Consider the following 25,033-nt stretch of genomic DNA (forward strand, 5'->3'; position numbering starts at 1 on the left):
CTTTCTTGCTCCTTCATCTTTTCCCAGATTGCTCTTCCTGTTTATTCTCTCTGCCTGCCAGTCCCGCCTATCCATTCCCTTGCCTTGCTATTGGCTGTTCAGCTCTTTATTAGACGAATCAGGTGTTTTATAAAGACAAAGTAGCACAGCTTCACAGAGCTAACCAAATGCAACATAAAAGAATGCAACACATCTTTGCATCATTAAAAAAAATTGTTCCCTAGCATAAACAACTGTAACACATCTTTAACTAATATTCTACAACATTTCTCCCTGTTTATCTGAATAAAAATGAAAGGTCACATGGTTTCTTGAAGTTCCTGGAGCACACCAACCATGTTGTAGCTGAACAGCTCTAATCCTTGCCCTTGCTGGATCATCCTCCTCCCAGTTAGTGGCATGGCTTCCTGTCGCCTCTAATCTTCTCTTTCCTCTTCAAGTCTCTGCTTAAGCATTACATCATTAGAAACACCATTGTCCCTGGACACCCTACACTCAGCAGAGCCCCCCTCCCTTCTTGCCAGCGGGGCCCAACAACAGTGATAAACTGACCAAAGTTCCCTCTGCCTTTCCTCTGGTGCCCGCTCCAGCAACCTTAGTCCTCTCCAGGAGAGGAGCAGAAACAAACAATTCATTAGTTTAAATTCTAAACATACAATTACTTTAGTTAAAAAGAAGGAAAGAAAGAAAATCTTGTCTATTCATTTGATTTAGCATATTTATTTTTTACTTTCCCCTTTAGAAATAGGGTATTTTGCTTGAAAATTAATTCTGAAAACTTTAAGCTATATAATCAGCTTTTGAGAGAAAAAGAGAAAGAGAAAAAGAGAGAGAGAAAGAGAAAGAGAGAGAGAGCTGGAGAGATGGGTCAGTAGTTAAGAGCACTTGATGCTATAGCAGAGGACCTGGGTTTGGCTCCCAGCCAGCACCCACATGGTTCTCAAAACCATCTTGAACTCCAGTTCCAGGGAATCTGATGCAATCTCCAATCTCCTGGCATCTACAGGCGCTGTGCGTGCACACACGCACGCGCGCGCGCGCGCACACACACACACACACACACAAAGTGCACAAACATACCTGCAGGCAAGGCACCTATATACATACAATAAAATTTTTTAAATTTAAAAATTATAGTATTGACTCGGTGTGTGTGTGTACAATGCATGTGAACGTTATAAGAAAGCATTCCAGTTCTCTCTTTCCACCATGTGGGTCTTAGGCACCCAACCTTGATATAATCACAGAGTTGTTAGATATCTCTGGATGTCCTATCTTCTTGGTATGTCAATTTAAAAATTGGACCATTGTATATATAGTTTAGGTTATTCTCTCTCTCTCTCTCTCTCTCTCTCTCTCTCTGTTCCACATTTGAATGGTACCTGTGGGTACCAGAAGAGGGCATAGGATCCATTGGAGCTGGAATTACAGGTGCTTGTGAACCACTTGGTATGAGCGTCAGGCACCAAACTAGAGTCCTCTGGAAGAGCAGTAAATGCTCTTAACCTCTGAGCCATTTCTCCAGTCCCTAAATCTCTGTATTTTTAAGTTGCTATAATTGGGGTTTTCTATTATGTGCAGCCAAAGATAAGACCACAAACATAATTTTAAAAACATCTGCCACTTTCAGATTTTGTAAGGTTCCTTCTTCAAGGAAATTACGCCCTGATCTTCAGAGAGTGGGTGCTCTATTAACTCAGGCCATAGATGCGGCAGAGTGTGTGAGGGCATGCTAGAATCCAAGTGCTCTCTGTGGGAGAGTAAAACTTCAGAGAGCCTGGCTGATAGTGGGCTTCTGAATCTAGTAGTCTTCTGGATCTAGTGGCTTCCGAATCTAGCGGTCTTCTGGATCTAGCGGACTTGTGGATCTAGCAGGCTTCTGAATCCAAATCCTGCTGTTCCCACTACTAACCCCAGTGTCTCTTCTGTAACCCAGTGAGAGGAGCACCAAAGAGTGTTCTGAGGAATGAAATGTACAGTATCTCATGTACAGAACTCAGCAAATTGTTATGTATTACTGTTAATAGTGTTATTCCTTAATATAATAATTGTTTGCCGTCTTTTCATCCTGTATAAACCTTGACAAAGGGTGTAACCTGTTATTTGTATGCCCTTTTTCTTCATCCCAAAGACAGGATACTGAATGCCTATTGTAAGTTCCTACTAGATATGTGATCTTGGTTAAATAATTTGCTTTATTTTATTATTTAATACTTTATTGTTATCAGAAGTGCGTTCTTGAAAGCATCTGGGGACTGATACCAAATTTATCTTCCTCAAGTAAATATGTCTTATAAAAATCTATTCTTGAAGCTGGAGAGATGGTTTAGTTGTTAAGAGCTCTTGATGCTTTTCTGGAGAACTTAAGTTCAGTTTCCAGCACCTAAACCAGGTAGTTTACAAGCTGCCTGTGACTCCAGCTCCAGGGGCATCTGATGCCCCCTTCTGGCCTCTGTGGGTATCACACTCATGTGCACATATACACACACATATAGACACACACATACAGACATGCACATAGATAAAGGTAAATTTTTTTAAAAAGTTTATTCTTTGTATGTGTGTGTGAAAAAGGCATCAAAATGTTAGCAGTAGTGATAGTTTCCAGATTTTACGCACTGTTTGCTGTTCGCAGTACTGATAACTGAACACAGGGTCTTTGTTTACTCACTTTGTTTTGTTGAGACAAGTTTTCTCTGTGTGGCCCTGTCTGTCCTGGAACTCACTCTGCACACCGGCTGGCCTTGAACTCAGAGATTCACCTGCCTGGGATTAAAAGTGTGCAGCATCTTGGGTACTAGGATTAAAAGTATGTGCCACCACCAGTGGCTGAACACAGGGTCTTAAACATGCTACATGAGCGTTCTACCATTGAGCTGCCTCCCCACTCCTTAGTATTTTACATGTCTAAATTGTGCAATAGAAATGGTTATCTTGAAGAAGACTGTATGGGTAAAGGGCAGAAGCTGTAAGAGAAAGGAGCTCCAGCACATGTCACAATGTTGGATACCCAATAACTTCTGTTGTGCTTTACGCCTTTCTCAAAACACTGAGGCAAGAAAATAGAGTTTGAAAGCCCTCGATAAATGAACACATCTTTATTATTCTATTAGAAGAAATAGAAGTGCAACTTTTATCTAGAAAATCCATATCCAGTGATCTTTAGAGCCGGACACATCATCTTTCAGAAAGTAAACAGCTCAGAGCCATTTCCATCAGACTGACTGTAAGATTATTATACTCAGAAAGGAAATTCCAGGAACCCGCTTTCTAATTAACATGGAAATGAAATCCACAGAATAAATATGTATCCAAAGTGTATGCAGTCCCAGGGTACAGTGTAGACAGCTGCAGGTTGATTGGATCTGGTCGCATTAACAGCATGAGTGTTTGTTGGAGAACATCGAGTGGAAAGTTGACATTCAGTTCAATTAAGAAGGGCAAAGTAAAAATGATGAAAGCAATTTCCTTTGTTCAGTTAAATTAGACATCCAACAGCAGGGTACTCTTTGACCTTCCTGGGAAGGGCCGGGACGGCTTCTAATGACCATTAAATGAACAGCCAGGCTATTCTTACAAATGTTTAACAAGCAGGACTTAGGAAGGCACATTCTGGTTGGAAAATCAGCCAAGGATGATTTGTGTGGCTTATTTTATTGTTTCGGGTTATCAGGGTTCAATCTGGGGAGCCAGGAAGGCCTGGTGGGCATACAAGGTAAGACTGGATGTGGGGTACACCAAACATAATAAAGAGGTCACTCTCTGCCTCTTGTTGATTTGTGTTTCAGGAGCTGAACAAAACAAAACAAAGCAGCCCCTTTGGGTGCTTCCTGATGCGGATGAGGAGCAGGCCTGGTGTTCGCAAAGGCGTACAGGTTCTCAATTAGCGTGTCCACTTGTGGGGCTAGAACTTAAGAACAGCGCTGGTTCTGCCCAAGGTTATCATCCCAGCGCCTTTGCAGCAAGGGCCGTGCTGTTGCTTCGTGGTCCAGTCCACGCAGAGGACTGTGGGCATTAAGTCTCTTTTCTTGACTGCTAATGTCCAGGTTGTCAAACACTGTAAACACTGAGTTGCTAGAACCAGTTCTGAGACTGTTGTCTTTTCATTCACCCTCCCTTCTGGAGCCGGTTCAGAGTCAGCATTCACAGCAGACACTGTGGGCCACGCTCCACGCTGACGGGTTCCATATAAAGTCTGTCACCGTTGGGCTTTAAATAATAATAATAATAATAAATTAATAATTAGAAGATCCCCAACAACATACCCCAGATTGGGGTGTTTTGACTCCAAACAAAGCCACATGTTCTTTAAAATGTAAACGGATTAGATTATTGCTATATTTAACTAAAGCAGTGCAAGACATGCTTGGAATTCTGTTTAATACTATTGCTGAATATGCTCAATATAAGAGTTTTCAAATTCCAACAAAACAGGATAGCACAAATAATAGCAAAGGATTTTCTTCTTCCTCCTCCATCTTGAAATATAGTGCATTGCATAGAAAACGGCCGCAGGAAACTTTTACATTTCCTCCATAGCAGGTAGGGACCCCTTGGATCTGGAAGAGCCTTCAGTGCGCTTTGATCAATAGTAGCTGGTCAAAGTGACAAGGAAGAAATTCAAGCCTGAGCTTCCAGAGGCTCTTGTAGCTTCTCGTCTTCTGCCATCGGAAAGAGGCAGTTGCCGAGTGCCGGCCCCAGGAGAGCTTGCTGAGGACTTGCTGAACTGCGGAGTCACAGGCTAAAAAACAGTTGTTACTTTAAGCTACTAATTTCGGGGGCGATTTGTTTTGCATCAAAAGGGGAACAGTGGCATATCTTCCACAGGAACATGGTCTACTATTAGGGGGGAACCAGAATTATGAGCTTAACATGGTCCCAAAAAAGAGTGTACCACCATCACCATCATTACAGCACAAGGGAAGCCAGAGAGAGGTGAGAGAACACTTAGTAAGGAGTGGTTTTCTTTTTCTTTTTCTTTTTTTCTTTTTTTTTTTTTTTAGCTTTCTCCATCCCTTTAAGACATCCCAAGGCACATCTATATTTTACTAGCCTCGATCCTCACAGGACATGCAATGTAAATGCTGTAGCTCGCTGTTCTAATAGCCTTTTTCGTAGACAGACTTTTCTTTGGGCCACCAGCTCATACACAAAAAACTAAACAGAGACTTTTTATTAATTACAAAAGCTTGGCCTATAGCTTAGGCTTGCCCCCATTACCTCTTATAACTTAAATTAACCCATTTCTATTCATCTATGTGTTGCCATGTGACTGGTGGCTTTTTCAAGGAGTGGTTTTCGACTTTGTTACATCTATAGAGTCCCGCTTTCCTGCTTCAGAGCTGCTCAAGGTGCAATGTCTGTTTCCAGAATTTGCTGTCTCAGCAGATCCCTGCAGCTCTATTGTCCCAACCGGAGATCACTAACGTACCAGTGGCTCAGCCGTGTGGCACTCAGCACAAAGAATGCTCAGAATGATATGTGTGGTTTTAAAAGGTTTTGTATGCATTGTGGCAATGGCTCCTGACTCATAACCTCACTTCCTACCACCACCAGAGGGTGAGACCCCAGGAGCAGGAGGAAGCTAGAAGCTGCTGTCGCCTGAGTGTAGCGTGAGCCGGTGGGAGGCAGTCTCTGGGAACAGAGGTCAGCTAGGGTGACCACAGGAGTGTGCAGAGGAGATCCACACTTGACCCTGCTCAGAACAGGTGATTACTGAAGAGAAGGCTCATTAGGAAGCGCATCCAGTTCCATATCTACTCCGCCTGAAACGGCAGACGTAAAAATGGCGGGGAGAAGAGGAGTCCAAGGGCGGTGGCATATGCCTGTAATTCTAGCGTTTGAGAGGCTGCAGCAGGAGGATTAAAGATTCGGAACCAGCCTGGGGTGCATATGATTTCCTGACCAGCCTGGGCTATCTAGAGACTTTTTCAGAAAAGAAAAATAGAAGTTGGAGAAGAGGTTGTTTTGAATTTGTAACAGATTTCCCGATGTCAGCAGGAAGAGCGAGAGGAGAATTAGGGGTGGGGGGGGGGGATGAGGGGTGAGCTTAGACGGAACCTTTAGGAGACAGGAAGAGGAAGACAAAATGTCTTGAAAGTGATGAAGATTCTTACACAGCATCCTTTGTTTTCTTCCTCTCTTTAGCGACTTTTGGAACTTTTCTTTGTTGCTAGGGCTTGTGAAATTTCACAGTGAAATTTCATTCACAAGGTTTCGTGACAGACGTGTTTTAGTCATGGGGGGGCAATTTATCCAACCTTTCTTTCCTCCTCTTCCTCCTCCTTCTTTTCTTTTCCTTCTCTTCCCTTCCTCCCTTCCTCTATTTTGTTTTTTCGAGACAGGGCTTCTCTGTTTTGCCCTGGCTGTCCTGGAACTCACTCTGTAGACCAAGCTGTCCTAGAACTCAATGATCCACCTGCCGGGATTAAAGGTGTGCAGCGCACTTGGCTCCTATCCAACCTTTCAATCTGAAGGCTTAGCTTTGATTCTGGCACGTTTTCTTCTAATATTTCTTTAATAAACTTCCCCACTCTTCTCTTCCTGGAGCCCCCACTCTCCAGATGTCTCCCCTCTCATATTGGTCCTCTCCTGTCCCTGTCGTACATCTAACTTTTGCCCAACTCTCTATATTTCCCTGAGAGTTTTTTTTTTTAGGTTGACTTCAAATAAAAGAATTTTACTGAGAATTTTTTTTTAAGTTTATATTCAAAAGAGCAATGGGAAACATCAGAGAGCAAGAGTTTTATGTTCTGTTAGGGAAAGACTATACAGACAGTAAATGGAAAATCCAAAGATAGGAAGACTGTTTTTATACAATAACAATGGGGGCAGAATTTATATCCAGATCGCTATCATTTGTACTAAAAAAAAATCCATATTGCAGGACACAGTAGTATAAAGGAAGAGGGAGGAAGGAGAGAGGTGGCTTAACTGAAAAGAGTGGTAGGTGATGGGAAGGAAGTGACCGGAGGCCTCCCTCCAGAGGGCCTTGCTAGGAGATGGGGCCCTGAAGGGGAGATAAACACCACACACAGTGTGGTGGGGGCCTGAAGCAGGAGACAGAACCTTCAGTTCTGGGTATATCAGGACAAAAAGCTGTAAATGGAGCCTTTTCTTCAAATCCAGAGCATGCGTGGAGTTTATGGTCTCACAGGTTTTTAAGGGGTCGTGAGCAAGCTCATACCGCATGATCTCTCCTGGCCTGACCTAATTACCAAGGGGCATAGATGAGGCACCAGGTAGCACCTGCAAGGGGAAAAGCTACAAGGCCACAGTACAGAGTGCTGTCTCTAGAAGTTTCTCTCAGAGGTGTGACCTGACCTGGTGGAGAAGGAGGGCAGCTAGAGGGCCTGCGATCTAACCAGTAGAAGCAGGGATGGAGGGGAGAAGAAGCCTTGGAGGAAGGGAGAAGAGAGGGAGAAGGGAAATGTGGAGGGAGGGAGGATTTCCTCAGTATATACTACAAAGGTCACTAGCCATGATCCAAACAGTAGGAGGCAGATCCAAGATGGCTCAATAAATTGTACCTTTTGGTCAGAGCAAATCTGAGAGCTGGGATGAAAGGGTGGAATTTCAATACAATGGAAAAGTGGTATGCTACACTGTGTTAGATCATGTAAGGAACATTCTAGAAGGTCAGATTCCCAGATGGGTGTGGTGTCCTACACCTGACACACTAGCATTTGGGAAGTGGAGGCAGGAGGATTGAAAGTTTAAGGCCTGCCTGGGTTACAGAGTGAGTTCAAGGGCAGCCTGCGGGTAAGTCAATAAGGAGGAATTCCTAAACAATGAATGCAGACTGCAGGAAAGACACGGAAGAAGAAGAGCAAATATTAGGAAAAGATGACAGCCAAGCAGAGAGCACTGAAATATACTAAGAAAACATCAGGACTAGAGAGAATGTTTGCCTTGGGTTCAGTACAGAGAGAAGGAGAGAGAGAGAGAGAGAGAGAGAGAGAGAGAGAGAGAGAGAATCAAAAGACCAGTATTTAGATTTTTTAAAATATACTAAGTATTCCAAATAGAAACGCTAATTAAAAAATAAATATAAATTGTGTGTGCATGTGGGGGGTGTGGTTGTGTGTGTATGATGCATTTGTGGGAGGGGTGTATGTGTGAGTGGTATGCGTGGAGTGTCTGTATGTGATTTGTGTGTGGGATAGGGTGTATATGTGGGGTTTGGGTGTGTACATCCCCTACACACACACACGCACACACACACAGACACACACACACAAACTTACTGAGTGATCTAGGATGGTCTTAACTTGTTATGCCCCTGCTTCTACCTCTCTAGTGATCCCATAGGCGTGCACTAGGTCCAGTGTGTGCCGCTCTGACTGTTACAAGTCCTTGCACACCCTAGCTGGTGCTAGGTCTACACCTATTGTAAGGTCTACAATAGCCCCAGCTTGTTGTTAATTGTCTTCAGTTCTTCTGAGTTCTTTCTCTTCTTTACAGCTGATTTTCCTCCCTCTTTGCTTTCTTGTGGGAGGATCTTGAGTTCAGGATAGTTTGGGGTGGGCTGCACGCTTGCCCAGCACTCAACCCCCAAGGACTTTGATGGGAATTCTCCAAATGTCAGTATTTGTGAACCTTTCTTCGGGAATGATTCTACTTTTTTAGAGTCCTCTATTTTTTGGCCTGCAGATTTTTCAGCTAGGTCACTGCCAGTGTTCTATAGTAAGAAGTTGAGGTGGTGAGGAGGATGAAGCATGACTGTTAATCCTCAATATGCCCGTTTGCAGATTCCTTTCTTCCTGATGTTCTCCTCTGAACCTGCTTCTTTTGAGCTGAGAACTTGTTCAGTTCTGGATTTTTCTTACCGCAGACGTGAGGAAGGAGAGGAAAACTAGGGTTGTAGCTGCATTCTTTTTTTTTTTAATTTTATTTAACTTTATTTTATATGCATTGGTGTGATGGTGTCAGGTCCCCTGGAACTAGGTCTTCAGACAGTTGTGGGAAGCCATGTGGGTGCTGAGAATTGAACCCGGGTCCTCTGGAAGAGCAGTCAGTGCTCCCAACCACTGAGCCATCTCTCCAGCCCCTGTAGCTGCATTCTTTACCAGCTTTTAACCAGCCTCACTGCAGGCCCCACTTGCTTCCTGTTTTTCGGCTCCATTTTCTTATTAATCTCTGCCTTACCCATCTTCACACTGCGCCTTACAGGTGGGTCCTGCCGGTATCCTGCATTTCTTATTCTTTTTGTTACGTCAACTGATTACTTAGCGGGGAAAGGTATGGAAACATCTTTCCTCTTCACATTAAAGTTAGAAGTCACCAATCTCTCTCCTCATTTACAATGGTCTGTGTCCAGCCTGAGCTGTGGAAGCGGAGGAATTGTAACCTTCTATTTCCCCTGCTCCTTCCTCCCACCCCACCTTGCATGTCTGTCACCTGTATAACAACTTAACAATTCCCACATTGAGACTTACCAAACACGCTTCATCTATAGATGGATTCTGCAACATGAAAGTAGAATCCATTGAGCACAATGTGTAGGTGTCTGGGCATCAGCCATTGAGAAATCACAGAATGGGAGTGGGCTCATCCAAAAGGAAACACCATTTCTTTCTGTACACATCTGCAACTTCAGGGGACCCTGGAGACTTGATTTGCCCTTGCACTCTGTCGGCCGTGTGCTGTTTGCATTCATCTTTGGTCTCACACTTTCTTATAAACATATATTTTTCTTAGAGATCCCACAGTTGAACTTACTGGAAGAATAACGAGGAGAGAATATAGGAAATTAGAATGCAAAACCATTAAAATATACCAATATTAATGACCTAGAAACCTTGTCAAGAATTTTCCAGGTTCTGGCTATTACAAACAATGCTGCCATGAACATAGTTGAGCATATACTTTTGTTGTATGATAGGGCCTCTCTTGGGTATATTCCCAAGAGTGGTATTGCTGGATCCAGGGGTAGGTTGATTCCGAATTTCCTGAGAAACCGAAACACTGCTTTCCAGAGTGGTTGCACAAGTTTGCATTCCCACCAGCAATGGGTTAGTGTCCCCCTTTCTCCACAACCTCTCCAGCAAAGGCTATCATTGGTGTTTTTTATTTTAGCCATTCTGACAGGTGTAAGATGGTATCTTAAAGAAATCTCAAGGTCCAAATCAGGAGCAGAAGGAGACGGAGCACGAGCAAGGAACTCAGGACCGCGAGGGGTGCACCCACACACTGAGACAATGGGGATGTTCTATCGGGAACTCACCAAGGCCAGCTGGCCTGGGTCTGAAAAAGCATGGGACAAATCCGGACTAGCTGAACATAGAGGACAATGAGGACTACTGAGAACTCAAGAACAATCGCAGTGGGTTTTTGATCCTACTGCACGTACTGGCTTTGGGGGAGCCTAGGCAGTTTGGATGCTCACCTTAGGAGATCTGGATGGAGGTGGGCGGTCCTTGGGCTTCCCACAGGTCAGGGAGCCCTTATTGCTCTTGGAGCAGATGAGGGAGGGTGACTTGATTGGGGGAGGGGGAGGGAAATGGGAGGCGGTTGCGGGGAGGAGGCAGAAATTCTTAATAAATAAATAAATTAAAAATAAATAAATAAAAACAAGCCTAAGATATATGCTAATTTTTCAAAATTAATAAAAAAAAAAAAGAATTTTCCCTGTTTTCCTTAATTTGTTTCATGTTGTAGTGAGGTTAGGACATGGGTAGAAATTTGACCTTATATTCTTAACCCAACACTCAAGTCTATGTGTCGGTCTGGGAAATAGAAACTGTCAAGTTCAGGCGCTCTAATAAGTTCAGAAAGAATGCTGTAGGCAGACTGTCTTTAGGAATAAATCTCTTGTTTATAATAAGCTTAAAAAGAATTGAAAGGGCAGTGCAGGGACAGGATACAGGAAGCATTTTTCTGCGATCATATCTTACATACATGTGTTGTACAAATCACCCCCAAGACATTGCAGTGTGTTCCTGATATCTCGGCTGATATCTCGGCTCAGCTGTTCCGCTCTTGACAGATGCTTGCTAGGTTTGTCAGTATGCTTCAAGTGTTGCGAGGGAAGCTACAGGAAGAAAGCTGGTTCACTGGACCGTGCACCATGTTGGAGATCTCATATGTCAAATATTTACTGTGCATCACTCATTATGTTGGTCATCAATATTTTATTTGAATATTTATTATATCTTTGAAACCAGAGAGATGGACTGAGGTAGGTCTGCCTTCTTCCCGATAATGATCATGGCTTCCGATGCTCTTCTTGGCAGACCCCATCCATCCCTTCTCTCAGTGACACCAACCACAGCCTTCCCAGGCTGTCAGCACCAATCTTTCCATTGTCTCTCTTGGGTCAGATTCTGAGACTCTAGAATCTGCCTTCATCCATCTGCTTTGAACACATCTAGTTCCTCTTAAATAAACTCCAAATTCCCTGTGACTTGAATTCTAGAGTTGGGATTGAGCCTCAGGGTCAACTGGTTCAAGAGTTTCAGCAGGAAGTCAGGAGCAGTTATTAGAGGCTTGGAACTCAGGCATATGTATTTTCCCACTCTGTTGGCAGACGTCATACCAATATCATTGGTATCCATGAGTTTTTTTTTAAATTAAGAAGTGGGGGTTCTGGAGAGATGGCTCAGAGGTTAAGAGCACTGACTGCTCTTCCATGGGTCCTGAGTTCAATTCTCAGCAACCCACATGGCAGATCACAACCATCTGTACTGACACCTGGTGCCCTCTTCTGGCCTGCGGGCATACATGGAGGCTGAACACTGTGTACATAATAAATAAATAATGAAAAAATAAATAAAATTAAGAAGTGACTATACCCTAAAAACCTAGTTTCTAACAGCCTATCTGTAGTGATATTTTGTTTATGTTCTAACAAATAAAACTTGCCTGAAGATCAGAGTGCAGAGTCAAGTCACTAGTGGCCTGGGAGTGGTGGCACACACCTTTAATTCCAGGACTTGGGGAAACAGAGGCAGAGGGTCCTCTGTTAGTTCAAGGTCACCCTGGGCTACACAAGATTGAATCTGTCTAAAAGAGAAACAGAGCTTGTACAAGGTGATTCCAGCACTTGGGATCCTATGCATTTAATCCCAGCACCAGGGAGGTGGAGACAGAAGGGATATGACTGGGTGGAGAGAAGAAAAAAAGGCAGGAGGACACAAGAACTTAGTGCAGTCTGAGGTTTGGTGAAGAGAGATGTAGTCTGGAGATCCAGTCTGAGGACAGGATCACCCCTTTGGTTCAAACATTAGTAGAAGCAAAAGAAAATAACTTTCTAGTGGCTAGCCTCTGCGCACTGATCTTTAGCATTAACCCCTATATCCAACTCTGGGTTTTTATTATTAGGATCAACTAGAATTCATGCTACACACCTATCCATTTTAAAAAAATGAACAGCAACATAAACTCAGAAAGCAACGTAGTTGGCCCAAGGTCACACTGTGAGTTAGAACCCTGTTAGATCTGGGGTACAGTTACTAGGTTTCCAACCTTTAACCCATGTATTCTCTAGCATCCCACTCCTGAACAACACAAATCTCCTCAATTCCATGAGAAATGAAGGATTGCTGCTGGGCATTGCCTGACTCGGGAGGCAACTCCTCCCTCCACAGAAATGTTAAACTTTACTGAAAACCGTCACCTCGATATTGCAAGGCAAATAATAAATAACAAAGAAACAATTTTTAAAAAATCATCTCATCTGGAAGGAAGGAAAGAAAGGAGGGAGGCAGGGAGGGATGGAGGGAGGGAGGAAGGGAGGGAGGAAGGAAGGAAGGGAAAGCAGACATATCTTCCCACAGCCGGACACAGGTGAGTGAGATGTCCCCAGTTCCAGGGGACCACTGAGGACATCATAAGCAGGCACTGCTTTTCCAGAGACCAACGGTGTGCCCGTGAAGGAGAGTAACAGGATCAACGAAGTAGACTGGGCAAGAAGTGGCAATGGAATGTTGGGTCTGACTGACAGTTCAACCTGTAGTAAGAACGGTCTTTGTCAAGAGAAGAAGTAAGTACAGGTTCCGGTGAGGATGTGAGGAAAGGGGAATCCTTCCACACTGCTGTGATAGCTAGTGTGAAGTTTCCTTAAAAAGCCAAAAGTGGGCATGCGATATGGCCCAGCTACCCCGCCCCTGGGCATATACTGCCATTGGCTTCATATCCTCCTGCAGGGACACTTTATGTCTATCTACAGAGATCATCCATGTTCATTGCTGCTCTGCTTACAAAAGCCAGGAAATGCACTCAGCCTATGTGTCCATCAACTGATGACATGTGATGGGCCGTGGAAATGTGATAAGTTTACACAATAAAATTCTATCTCTAAGTGTGACAGCTATCATGTTGCCCCCCCCCACTTCAGTTCTCTTTGTTGTGTCAGGTCTGAGAATTATTTACCTAATCCTAGATCCCAAATGTTTCTCATCCTTTTTGTTTTAACTGTGATGGCTCAGTCAGTGAAAATGCTTCCATGTGACCCTAACTACCTATGTTTGGTCCCTAGAACCCATAATAAAAGGGGCAAACCAGCTCCCGTGAGCTGTCTGTGTTGTCTGAAAAGTCAGCTCTAACTGCTGAGCAGTTTGGTACTTACACATTGCCAAGAGCATCCACCATCGAGGGAAATCTGGATTGCTCTCAGTGTGGGGACAGTTGGGCATCAAGCTGCTAGAAGCATTCATGTACAAGGTCTTTGTGTGAACAGTTTCTATTGCTCCGGAACAAATGTGCAAGAGCACAGTTTCTGTGTCACATAATAGCTCCGTGCTCATTTCTTGAAGGAACTACCAGGCACAGTAGCTCACACGTATTATTTCCTATTTATGAACATGGTACAACTTTTCTTTTATTCAGACCATTGATTTCTCTTGTTCTGTTGTGCAATTGTCAGCATTCAGCATTCTTACTCATTTTGTTAGATTTACGCCTCAGTATTTCATTTTTTGTTGAGATAAAAAGTTGTGTTTTGTTGTTGATACTCTTATGTCTGTGTCCATTGCTGGTACATAGAAATACAATTATTTTGCTGTTGATCTTGTATCATGAGCTATGTGCTGTGGCGTCTTTTATCCTCATAAAACCAAACACACAAATCATGAAAACAGCAATTATTGAAAAGCACTATAACCTAAAGCAACATAGGGTAGAAAGTGTTTACTCTAGTTTTGGTGTAGGAGGATCTTCTTTCTATGTGTTGCTTTCATTTGTCAAATAAAGAAACTGCCTAGGCCTTTTGATAGGGCAGAACTTAGATAGGCGGGGAAGACAGAACAGAATTCTGGGAGGAAGAAGGCAGTGTGGCAGACACCATGGCTCTCCTCTCCGAGACGGACGCTGGTTAGACTCATGCCAGTAAGCCACAGTCAAGTGGCAATACACATTAAAGGAGATGGGTTAAACTAATATGTGAGAGTTAGCCGATAAGGGGTTAGAGACAATGGGCCAGGCAGTATTTAAATGAATACAATTTCCGTGTTGTTATTTCTGGGTATAAGCCAGCTGGATGGTGGGACACAGTCCCCCACTCCTCATTACTACGTAGTTTATAGTTCCAGAGAGGAAGACCACGATGGTGGGAGAGACATGGCATCAACCACAAACATGAAGCAGAAAGTGACCCGGGAGTTGGGCAAAGCTGTGGGTTCTCAAAGCTGGCCACTGTGAGATGCTTCCCCAGCAAGGCCACACCTCACGAGCATCCCATAAAAGAGCCGCCAACTGGGAAACATGTTTTCAAATACCAGGTATCAAAAGATAGGTTGGTGTGGGGTCATTCCATCTGGCAGTGTGGTGTGGACCGCGTGGTGGTGACAGTGCTGCTTGACCAAGATCCAGCATTTTGACACTGCAGACCCCAATTCTCCAGCACCTTTGACTTTTTTCCGTAACGATCCTCACTATGTGTTACAGGAGTTCCCTATGCCTTCTCCTTTGGGAAATTTTGCGGGGGCTTCAGTGGAGGATGAGGATGTATATATAGGCAATCACTTTAAACAAAATAATTCTTTGGAAAAATTCCCTATCACTGTGGAACCATAGAGCATGATAACTCCGCCTACTCCCACACAAGTTAACACTAAGCTGCTAAAAAATTTAGATTAGTAACATATGCTTGATAAGGTATATTTGATAATTATGATTTATAAATTTCCAAGGTTCACTGGGTTCACAGTAATACTTGTCTAGTTTGTCTTTGCTCACTTTAAGCTTTAGCTGTTTGGATAAATTAAGCCATATACAAAAACTGCAATATTCTATAGTGGAGTGTCTGGTCCCCTGAAAGCCCCCATTCCCTCAGAAGACTGGAGAAGATCCTGCTTGCTACAAAAAGGGTCATTCTTCTCTCTGACAAGAGGAACTTGTGCCCCTTCCATAAGTACATGACTGTGATGTTTATTAACTCGTCAAGGTCAATGTTAGCTTCCTCAGTCCCTGCTCACTAGACATGCCTCAGCTCACAAGCCCCTTTCTCCAGTTTAATCCTTTGTGCAATTATAGAGTATAAAAGCTGTAGCCTTTCTTTTTTCCATAAATGGGCAGCCATCCTGATTCACCCTCAGATCATGTCAGTCTCCTTCCCTCCCCGACTCCATACCTTCTCTTTGGGACCTGGGCCCTACTGGAGCTGGACTCTGGCAGCGGCGCTAGGTGTCCATAGCTTTATTGCATCCAGGAGAGGGTGTTGCCCCCTTTCTTGGTCTGGTATATCTGATAAATTCTTGGACCTGGTGTACCTGGTATGATTTTATTGTATCTACATACCTCTGTGGTCTCGATTCACAACAGTAAATTTATAGAGCTGGCTCTCATTTGTGGGTTGATAACATGTTAATTACTGAGATATTCCCCTGTGACCATAGTCACAGTGAGGAAAACGTAGTCTACAAACAACCTTTTCAAGGCACTTTTTAAACCCTAGGATTATACAAAACTACCGGCTAAAAATAGCTAATTCTTGGGCTTTTAGTTCCAAAGTCTGTTTTCCCATCTGCTATCAAAGTCTAGGTCTACGCAACCCCACAAAATGGAAGATTGCATAATTTTCTTTTGACTCAGTGGCAAACAGGCTATCAGGGCAGGAAAGGAACATCTGTGCTCATCTGATCCAGTCTCGGTCAGGAACAGGATCCCTTCAAAATGCTGACCAACCAGAGAGTGGATGTCAACACTGCTTGTGTGGCACAAGTTGTGGGGAGGTCCTTACTTTGCCAGGCAGCCCATTTGATCACTAGACAACCCAGATTGTCACGAATGTAGCTTCTATTCATGGATTTCAGTTATCCCATTTAGATTTCAGAGTAAATAGGTTCACTATGTCATAACCAGAGACTGCACTTTCATTTCCTGGCTGCCCAGACCTGAATAATCACACAGAAACTATGTTAATTACAACACTGTTTGGTCAATGGCTCAGGCCTATTTTTAGCTAGCTCTTACATCTTAAATTAACCCATTTCTATTCATCTATGTATTACCATGTGACTGTGGCATTACCTTATTATGTCTTGTTTCCTTGGTGGCTGACTGGGGTTTCCTTGACTCTGCCTACTCTCTCTATATATCTCTGTTCAGATTTCCTACCTGGCTTTACTCTGCTAAGCCATTGGCCAACATAGCTTGATTCATCAACCAATAAAAGCAACACATACACAGAAGGATATTCCACATCATTTTCTTTTCTGTCTAATTAAAAAGGAAGGTTTTAACTTTAACATAATAAAATTACATATACAAAACAGTTATCAATCAAGAATTATAGTTATAATATTTAGTCCATTTACATTTGGCAAATTGAAGAAAATACTTTATTATCTATACTATCTTTGTATGTCTAAAGTTTTAGATCTATTTTATCTTTTATCATAACTAAGGAAAACTGCAATTATAACTATCCAGTCTTCAACTCCATCAAAGATCCCAGCCCAGATGGATATAATATTACTTAAGTAAACAGGAAGTGCATTGTAAGCAACTTCTTAGGTTCCATAAAAGGCAGAGACATCTCGCTGCCTGGAGAGTCACCCAAAGTTCTTTTGTGATGTTGGGGCATCTGTCTTTACCCTATAGGCCCATAATATCTGGAAGACTTTTCAGTGAAGCAGGAAACTTGAAGATCTGTTCTGTCTTGTACTGGTAAAGTTTGTCAGTTGCTTTCTTCTGTGTCCTGCACAATGTCTGGCAGACTCTTCTGTGAAGCAGGGACTATCAAAGGACCATCCTGTCTTTTGGAAAGTTGAGCAGTCACTTTTCTGTGGGTCCTATGTGTCCAGTCCATATATCAAGTAGTCTAGACAAGAGCAGTTTCTTGCACAAATGGCTAGCCTTGACACATTGAAGGCAAATTCCATAACGAGTTTCTTTGATGTCCATCAACCTCTCTGAAGTAATTGGTGCTACCAGAAGCAGACATGTCTCACTGTTGAGAAAAGTCTAAGTTCTTAAAACATTTTAAATGTTATATTCTGTAGGTTTTTGAAATGTTTGAAGAATACCTATCCATCTGAAATAGATCCCTGTACATCTAGAAAGTCTAACATGACCACAGTTTGACTATTATAGATGACTATCTATTAAATAATAATTTAAAATTATACCTTACATGTTAAATGAACTGTCTAATCATAATACCTTAAATAAGAGTAGAAATAAACATATAATAAAATTGACCTTAAATTTGTATCAATAAACCAAAGTCCTTACCAATGTAAAGTATTCATTTCTATATCATATCTCCTTTTTTTTCTTTAGAAAGACCCTTACCGTGATCATTAACAATTTATAATCATCCACTTTTAAATGAAAACAAACATTTATAAACAATATTTGGGAATTTGGGCATAGTTTTGTATGCTACTTCTTGCTGATTGGGGGTACTGTTAATCAGGTCTTTCATGGGATATCTAGTGTGGTTGGTCCATCTCAGCCAGCAGTCCTGAAGCTGTCATGGATATTGGAACACCTAGATTATTGCTTCAGGGAGTCTTGTTTGATCAAACCAAATTAGCTGATAAGGAATCCACAGCTTCCTATCCTCTGTGGAAACAAAAGAAGAATCTCTTTCCCAAAGTCATATGACTTTGAATTACATTTTGAAGTCAAGATACCTTTAAAATATATGTTGGCTTATCTTAGTAGCCCATACCTTGAAATATCTTTCTGTAGTTAGTTCATTTACAGTCAAAAAATTTAAAGAAAATACAATATACATAATCCAGTCTCTATGTGTATTTTCCTTCTTCATGTGGCTTTAAAAAAACTCTTTCTTCTACTTTTATTTTTTAATTTTTGGTTTTCTGAGACAAGGTTTCTTTGTGTATCTTTAGTTGTCCTGGATCTCATTCTGTAGACCAGCCTGGCCTTGAACTCACAAAGATCTGCCTGACTAGGCTTTCAAAGTGCTGGGATTAAAGGTGTGCACCACCACACCCTACTACTCTATTTCTTTTTTTTTAAAGGATTTTTTCTATCCCTTTTCTTTTCTCTCCCAGGTGTATGTATATTTTTAAACACACTGTGAACTGTTTAGAGGTTTTTTGTCTGAATCTGTCTTTATTGTATATATCTATCTTTTTCTGAGCACATGAGTCTTAAATCTGCTCAGCAGCATTGCTGGGATTAAAGCTGTGGCTTTGTCAGCTGGCTTTGTTCATTCTTTAGCTTCCCGAGAGTCCAGCTTCATGGTGGAGGTACTGGTACTGGTAGGAGCCACAAAACTGTGGAGTTTCAAGGTCTCTGCCACCACCAAGAAGCATGCTGTCGGCTGCTCATGAACACCATTTAAATGTTTGGTGACAGAGTCTCTATAAAAGCTGCAAGGTTTTTGTGGCTAAAGCTGAGTCAGGAAGGCTGTCTTAAATGAGCCCCACCTCTGCTTGCTACCAGCAAACATAGCCTGCTGGAGAAAAGACAGTTACAAAGAAGCTGTGCTTGACTGTGTTCTTGTCTGTCTAGAATTCTTTTTTAAAAAGCTTTCTCAGGCTTTATGTGGAAATTCTTTCCAAATGTTTGGGCATCATTTGTAACTGGAGAATTCATTTTTGTTTCCCATTCGCCCAGATCTGAATAATCACACAGAAACTATATTAATTACAACACTGTCTGGTCAATGTCTCAGACATATTTCTAGCTAAGCTCTTACATTTTAAATTAACCCATTTCTATTAGTCTCTGTATTGCCATGAGGCCATGGCATTACCTCATTTTCTACATGTCTTGTTTCCTCGGGGGCTGTCTGGCATTTCCTTGATTTTGTCTACTCTCTCTATATGCCTGTTCAGATTTCCTACCTGACTTTCCTCTGCTAAGCCATTGGCCAAGAAGGCTTTATACATCAATAAAAGCAACACATATACAGAAGGACATCCCATATCACAATGCTTACTGGAGAGCTTTCTAAATTAACAGTATGAAGACAGCCATAGCATCTCCTTATGCAAACAATCCCGATGCTTAAGAGGAAGGCAACAAGTGCGAGTTCTCGGTTCCAAACAAACCCAAGTGTTTACTGCAAGGTCATCTCTTTACTGGAGACTATGACCTTGAAAGCAAGCTTTTCATCCATACAAGGTAAGCCTTTTAAATAGTGCAGCTCTCCCTGTTTCACAGAGGCAAACTTTCACCAGGTGCAGGCCAGAAGAGGTCATCAACATCTACAAGAGCCCCTCCTTTCTCCAGGAATGGGAGGATTCTGCATAACCAAGATGCTGCACTTCTGTTAAAAGCTGAGAGCTGGGCATGGCAGCATAGAGCTGTAATGTTTGAACTTGAAAGGTGGAGGCAGGAGGATCAGAAAAGTGAACAAGGGCTACACAGTAAATTCAAGGCCAGTCTGGGATGCATGAGAACTTGTCTCAAAACAAACAATATCCTGACCCCCTGCACCTGTATCCCAAATATTTCAATATTGCGGAACATCATTCTGGTGTGAGTGGTGATGGCAGAACAAGACGAAGACACAAAGAAGGGGAAATGACAAGAAATTATTCATCCTCGGGCTGGAGAAACAGCATACTGTTTTCATGAACACGATTATGGACCAACCAACCATAATGCTAGAAAAGGAACTGACAGCCATGACTCTGGCCTGTTGATAGGCTGTGACCCTGTTTCACTCCATCTCTCTATGGAAAGTGGTCCTCAACTCTCATGCGTGGTCGATGCAGAAGCTCAAAACAAATTGACCACAAATTCATTTCAGATCCAGTCAGAGGGATGGTGTAATGTTTTGCTTTGGTTTTATCTCAGTACATCCTTAGCCCAAACAAAGAAGAAAAGAAAGGCAGGCAGAAAATGAGAAAAGGAAAGAGGGGACAAAGAAAGGAGGAAGAGACAAAGAGGAAATTAAGTTCTAAGTGGTCTGTTAGTTGCATGAAAAAAGAAAATGATTTTCAGGACTGGAATGAATGAAGCTTGCCTAACTTGTGCAAGGCCCAGGCTTTGATCCTAAGCACTGTATAAAAAATATCTGAATGTTACTCTGATATTACTCTGTTCTAGGTAATAAGTAAAGAGATAATATGATGTTTAGCGTTATAATTATCAGGCACTGGTCCTGATTTCTGTAGTTTTATTTACTTCAAATATTCTTTAAATAATTATTGAGTCTTCTATTAGTGTTCATGAATGTGTGTACGTTAGTACGCATGTGCCATGATGCATACATGGAGGTCAGAGCACAGTTCTGTGGAGTTGGGTCTCTCATCTGACTTTTGCATGGGTTCCAGAGATTAAACTCAACTACTGAGTCATCTTGCCAGCCCCTAAAATACCTTTATTTTGGGGGGGGGATTGTTTTGTCTTGTTGAGACAGTTTCTCTGCATAGCTGTGTCTGTCCTGAAACTTGCTCTGTAGATTATGCTGGCTTCAAACTGAGATCCACCTACCTCTTGAAGGCTGAGGTTAAGGCATGCACTACCACCATCAGGCTATATCTTTTTTTAAAATGTTTTTTAAACAAAGAAACATGTAGGAGGTAGGGGAAGAGAGGAAAGCCAAGATATCTTTGCATTAAACTATCTTCACTTTAAGGCTAGGTTGGCAATGAACTTTAAATTATTGACAAGAGGGACCGCAGAATATATTTGCAATAAGCAATTGATTTTAAGATCTGAGAAATTTGATTTTTGTTTAATTCTATTTAATCTGAAATATCCCTTGAAAAGTTTCTGCACCCCAATAAGCCTCCTCACTGATGCAATAATCCAGATCAGACCAAATCAAACAAGATTAGAAAAAGCTCAGGTTAGCCAGGCAGTGGTGGCACACGCCTTTAGTCCTAGCACTCAGGAGGCAGAGGTAGGCAGATCTGTGTGAATTTGAGTCCAGCCTGGTCTACAAGAGCTAGTTCCAGTACAGGCTCCAAAACATCAGAGAAACCCTGTCTCGAAAAACAAAAAAAGCCCAGGTTTAATGGATACCACACTTCGGGATGGCTTTCCAACTCCCCAGAGAGGAGACAGGAAAGGAAGATAGGAAAAACACATTTGTTCTCTGGGCGGGGGGGGGGGGCAGTTTAAATACCCTGTGGGAGTGGAGAGAGATGGGGGAGGGGGCTTGGGGTGGAGCTTCCACCGAACATTCCAGACTCTTGGGATATATGGATGCTAGGGGCTGGAGTGACGTTTCCATTCAAATGCTCCTGTCATTAGTCTTAGAAGACATTAGTTCCTTTTGGGTTATATGAACGATCTTAATTGCAAACATTCCATGAGCCACACTTGTGGCCGTGGGTCGCGGCCGTGAAGGGTGACAAGTGGGGCTGTTTCCCAGCAGCATGGCACACGTTGTCTATCCAGACTGAACAAAAGGATGTGCTAGTGGCAGGGCCTTGTGAAGAGCCATTGTGCTATGGGCTGTGTGCTGGCAAAGGGACACATGCATTGCACATAACCCACGTGTCTTCAATATTAAATGTCCAGCTTATCTACTAGTGTGGTGACATGCACATCAAGATGTATTTTCAAGTGAGCCCGGAGCCTCTACAGGTAAATGTGAAAGGTGGAACAAAAGCACATCCTTTCATTTTTTTCTATATTTTCTCAGGCTTCTGAAATAAAAACATATTGCTTATGTAATGAAAATAAAAGCATATTTACAAAAGAGCTAAGGGTTGCTATAGAAATGTACTCTGACCCAGTCCTTTAGGATGGTATCAGCTGTTGGGGAAAAAACCAAGATGGATCGCGGAGTAGACTTATACAGCCAACACATGTTTCTAACTAAAACAATTAAATCTAGCTGTAAGACCTATGGAGTCTGATGAGCTGTTAAGGCTGCTGTAATAGGCAATGCTGCTCAGTATCATCTCTGGTATCTTGGGAGGTACAGAGAGAATGTTATAACATCCATCCTTTCCAGAAAGGAGTGGAGCTGTTGAACGCTGTCTGCCACACACTAGGTAGAGCAGACCCAGCACAGTAGCAGGGCTGGTGGATCTCTGGAAATACATCAATAATCCATGACTCCTCCTTAAGAAAAAAGGATATGTAATGTTGCCATAACGATGACAGGAAGAAGTTTAAAGAATAAAGGAGCAGCTGCTTTGTGCTGAGGGGTTATGGGAAGGAACATAGGGGCCGATCAGCAGAAGCTTGTCTCCATCCACACAGAACAGTGTGAAGGACCATAGGATCTGTACCAGTCTCCGTTTCCCTAACTTGACCCTCACAGAACTCTCTGCCCATAAAAACAACAACAGCAACAAAACTGACTCAGCTTTCAACTCTCTAAACTCTTCTGTCCATTTATTTATTTATTTTGTCATTTCAAAAGTAACTTTGGGGGCTAGACAGATGCACGAGCAGTTAAGAGTACTTGTTGTTCTTTCAGAGGACCCTAGTTTGGTGGCTAGCACCCATGTCGGGCAGCTCACAGTCACCTGTTAACTCCAGCTGACACCCACTTCTGGCCCCCACAGGTATCCTCAATTCTTCAGAGGTAACAGCATGTGTGGCTCCTGGTTACTGTGTTAGCACAGGTCTAACTTCAGTCCAAAGGACTCAATGACGGCAGTGGTGACAAAACAGGAGAGAAACGCAAGAGATCCAAGGATGAGTTTATTGGAACTCTAGCACTCGGGGCCCGGAATAAGCGGAGGATGCCAAGGGAACGAAGACAGGATGAGAAAGCTCTGTATCCTGCCAGAGACTGGACTGCACACCTGAGATTCATTCATGTCACTCTCTAGGTTAGGACTTGGATTTTAAAGGTCATTCTAACAAGTATAAAAGAGGGAGAGATCTCCAATGAAGAGCACATAAGAACCATGCAGGGACCTAGAAACCAAGCCATCTGCAGTATGTAATATGAGTAAAAGATTAGAGGACATTAGGACCAGGACCCAACCACAGACTGGGCAATGGGAGGGTCACACGATGCTGTGGCTGGACCAGACTGAGCAGAGGAGATGAAAGCTCGGCCTGGAGCCCGTTCAGGTAGCAAGCGCATGCTTCTGGTTTTGCTGTCTCCTGCTTCCTCTGAAATCTCATATACTGTAGCAGCTAAAAGACTCTTTAGTGACTTTCTCAACTCCCAGCACACACAACCAAGAAACTGGAAAGCCACTCGACAGAATGACTGGTGGAGATGCGTGACAGCTTGTTCCTACCCTGGAATTAACTTTGTCTGTTCAGATCCCGAAGAGCCCAGAACTTTGTAGAACAGGTGTACCTGGAAGTGAGGAGTAGGTGGGCCTGAGGATTGCTTATAAAGCATTTAACTAGCCATTTCCCCTCCCCGTCTCTCTCGGCAGAACCCTGACCCTTCCATCCAGGCACAAGCATAGGCTAACCAGGGCAAAAGGGTGGTGGTTAAGAATATGATACAGAAAGGAGGGACTAGTGTTATATAAAAAACTTAGCAGTGAATCATGCTACATGCCACCTCTCTCCATAGCTGACATGCCTCCCAGTTCAGCATTTGAACTCTAGTCGGACGGTTAGTCAGGAACGATGACTAGAGCAAGGGAAAAGGTCTCTGTCATTTTCTTGATGGTCATATCTGCCATTCCCTCCAATACATCATCCCTGAACATACACTGAGATTGTGGGCATCCTTTTAGTTCCCTATTCTTGAGTATAAGCAGATAGCCAAGGACTAGTTGAAGGAAGTGTCTAATAAAGGGCAAGATGAAGTTATCAAAAGTATGGAGGCTTAGATTTTGAAGGGAATGTGGGTAAAAGATCCTTAGATCCAGAAAACCAAAATAAGATGTTCTAAGAAAAATGGAGTATTAATAAAACAAAAAAAGACATCTTAAAAATTGGAAATGTGTCACTGAGACTAAAAGTTCACAGCCAGGGCTGGGAGGTGGATTGAAAACCACAGACCAAAGACCAAAAACAAAAAGACAAGGGGGAAGGGAGGGACAGGAAAGAGAAGGTCTGAAGTCTGAATTACATGAGAGAAAGAGAGAAAGGGCACTAAAGAAACGTAAGGGAAGAAACAGTGAGAAGAACAAGTCAGGAAAACGTCCCCCGATTTGAATGATATGAGTTTCTAAAATGTCAGCCAGGTTCCTAGCAGGACTCATAGTGAAGCTGTGATCTCAGACACAGTGAGATGGGAAAACAGGCAGTGTCCAAAGACTCAGCAATACGAATAGCTTTGGATGTTTCTAACATCAATAGGAAGAAGAAGTCGATGAAGAAAAACGCTCTTATAACTTACGACTTCAGATACTGGAACCAGATTCTAGCGCAAAGGCTAAAAACACCAGAGCCCTTGTCCTCAGACATTTGCCTCTAACAACTACTGTTGGAACAACAGCAAAATGAGGAAAGACATCAAGAAAAGGACCAGCATATCCAGGAATCAGAGGTCCCATCCAGAGACAAGGTGATAGAACCCTGGCATGGAGTTAAACAGAGATGGCAGACACCAACTATGGCTCAAAATGTGACCTCAAGGTGTTGAACGGCTCAGATGACTCAGGGTGACATGCTCCTGGGGAAAGGGCATTTGCACAGCACACAGAAAATGTTATTCTCACCCTTTTCCCCTCAAATGTTGCTGTGAGCTTCCTCCTTCTGTGACTGTTTACCCCGTGTTTCTGATCTTGTC

This window comes from Microtus pennsylvanicus, chromosome 2 (assembly GCF_037038515.1).
Source record: "Microtus pennsylvanicus isolate mMicPen1 chromosome 2, mMicPen1.hap1, whole genome shotgun sequence".
NCBI classification, from domain to species: domain Eukaryota; kingdom Metazoa; phylum Chordata; class Mammalia; order Rodentia; family Cricetidae; genus Microtus; species Microtus pennsylvanicus.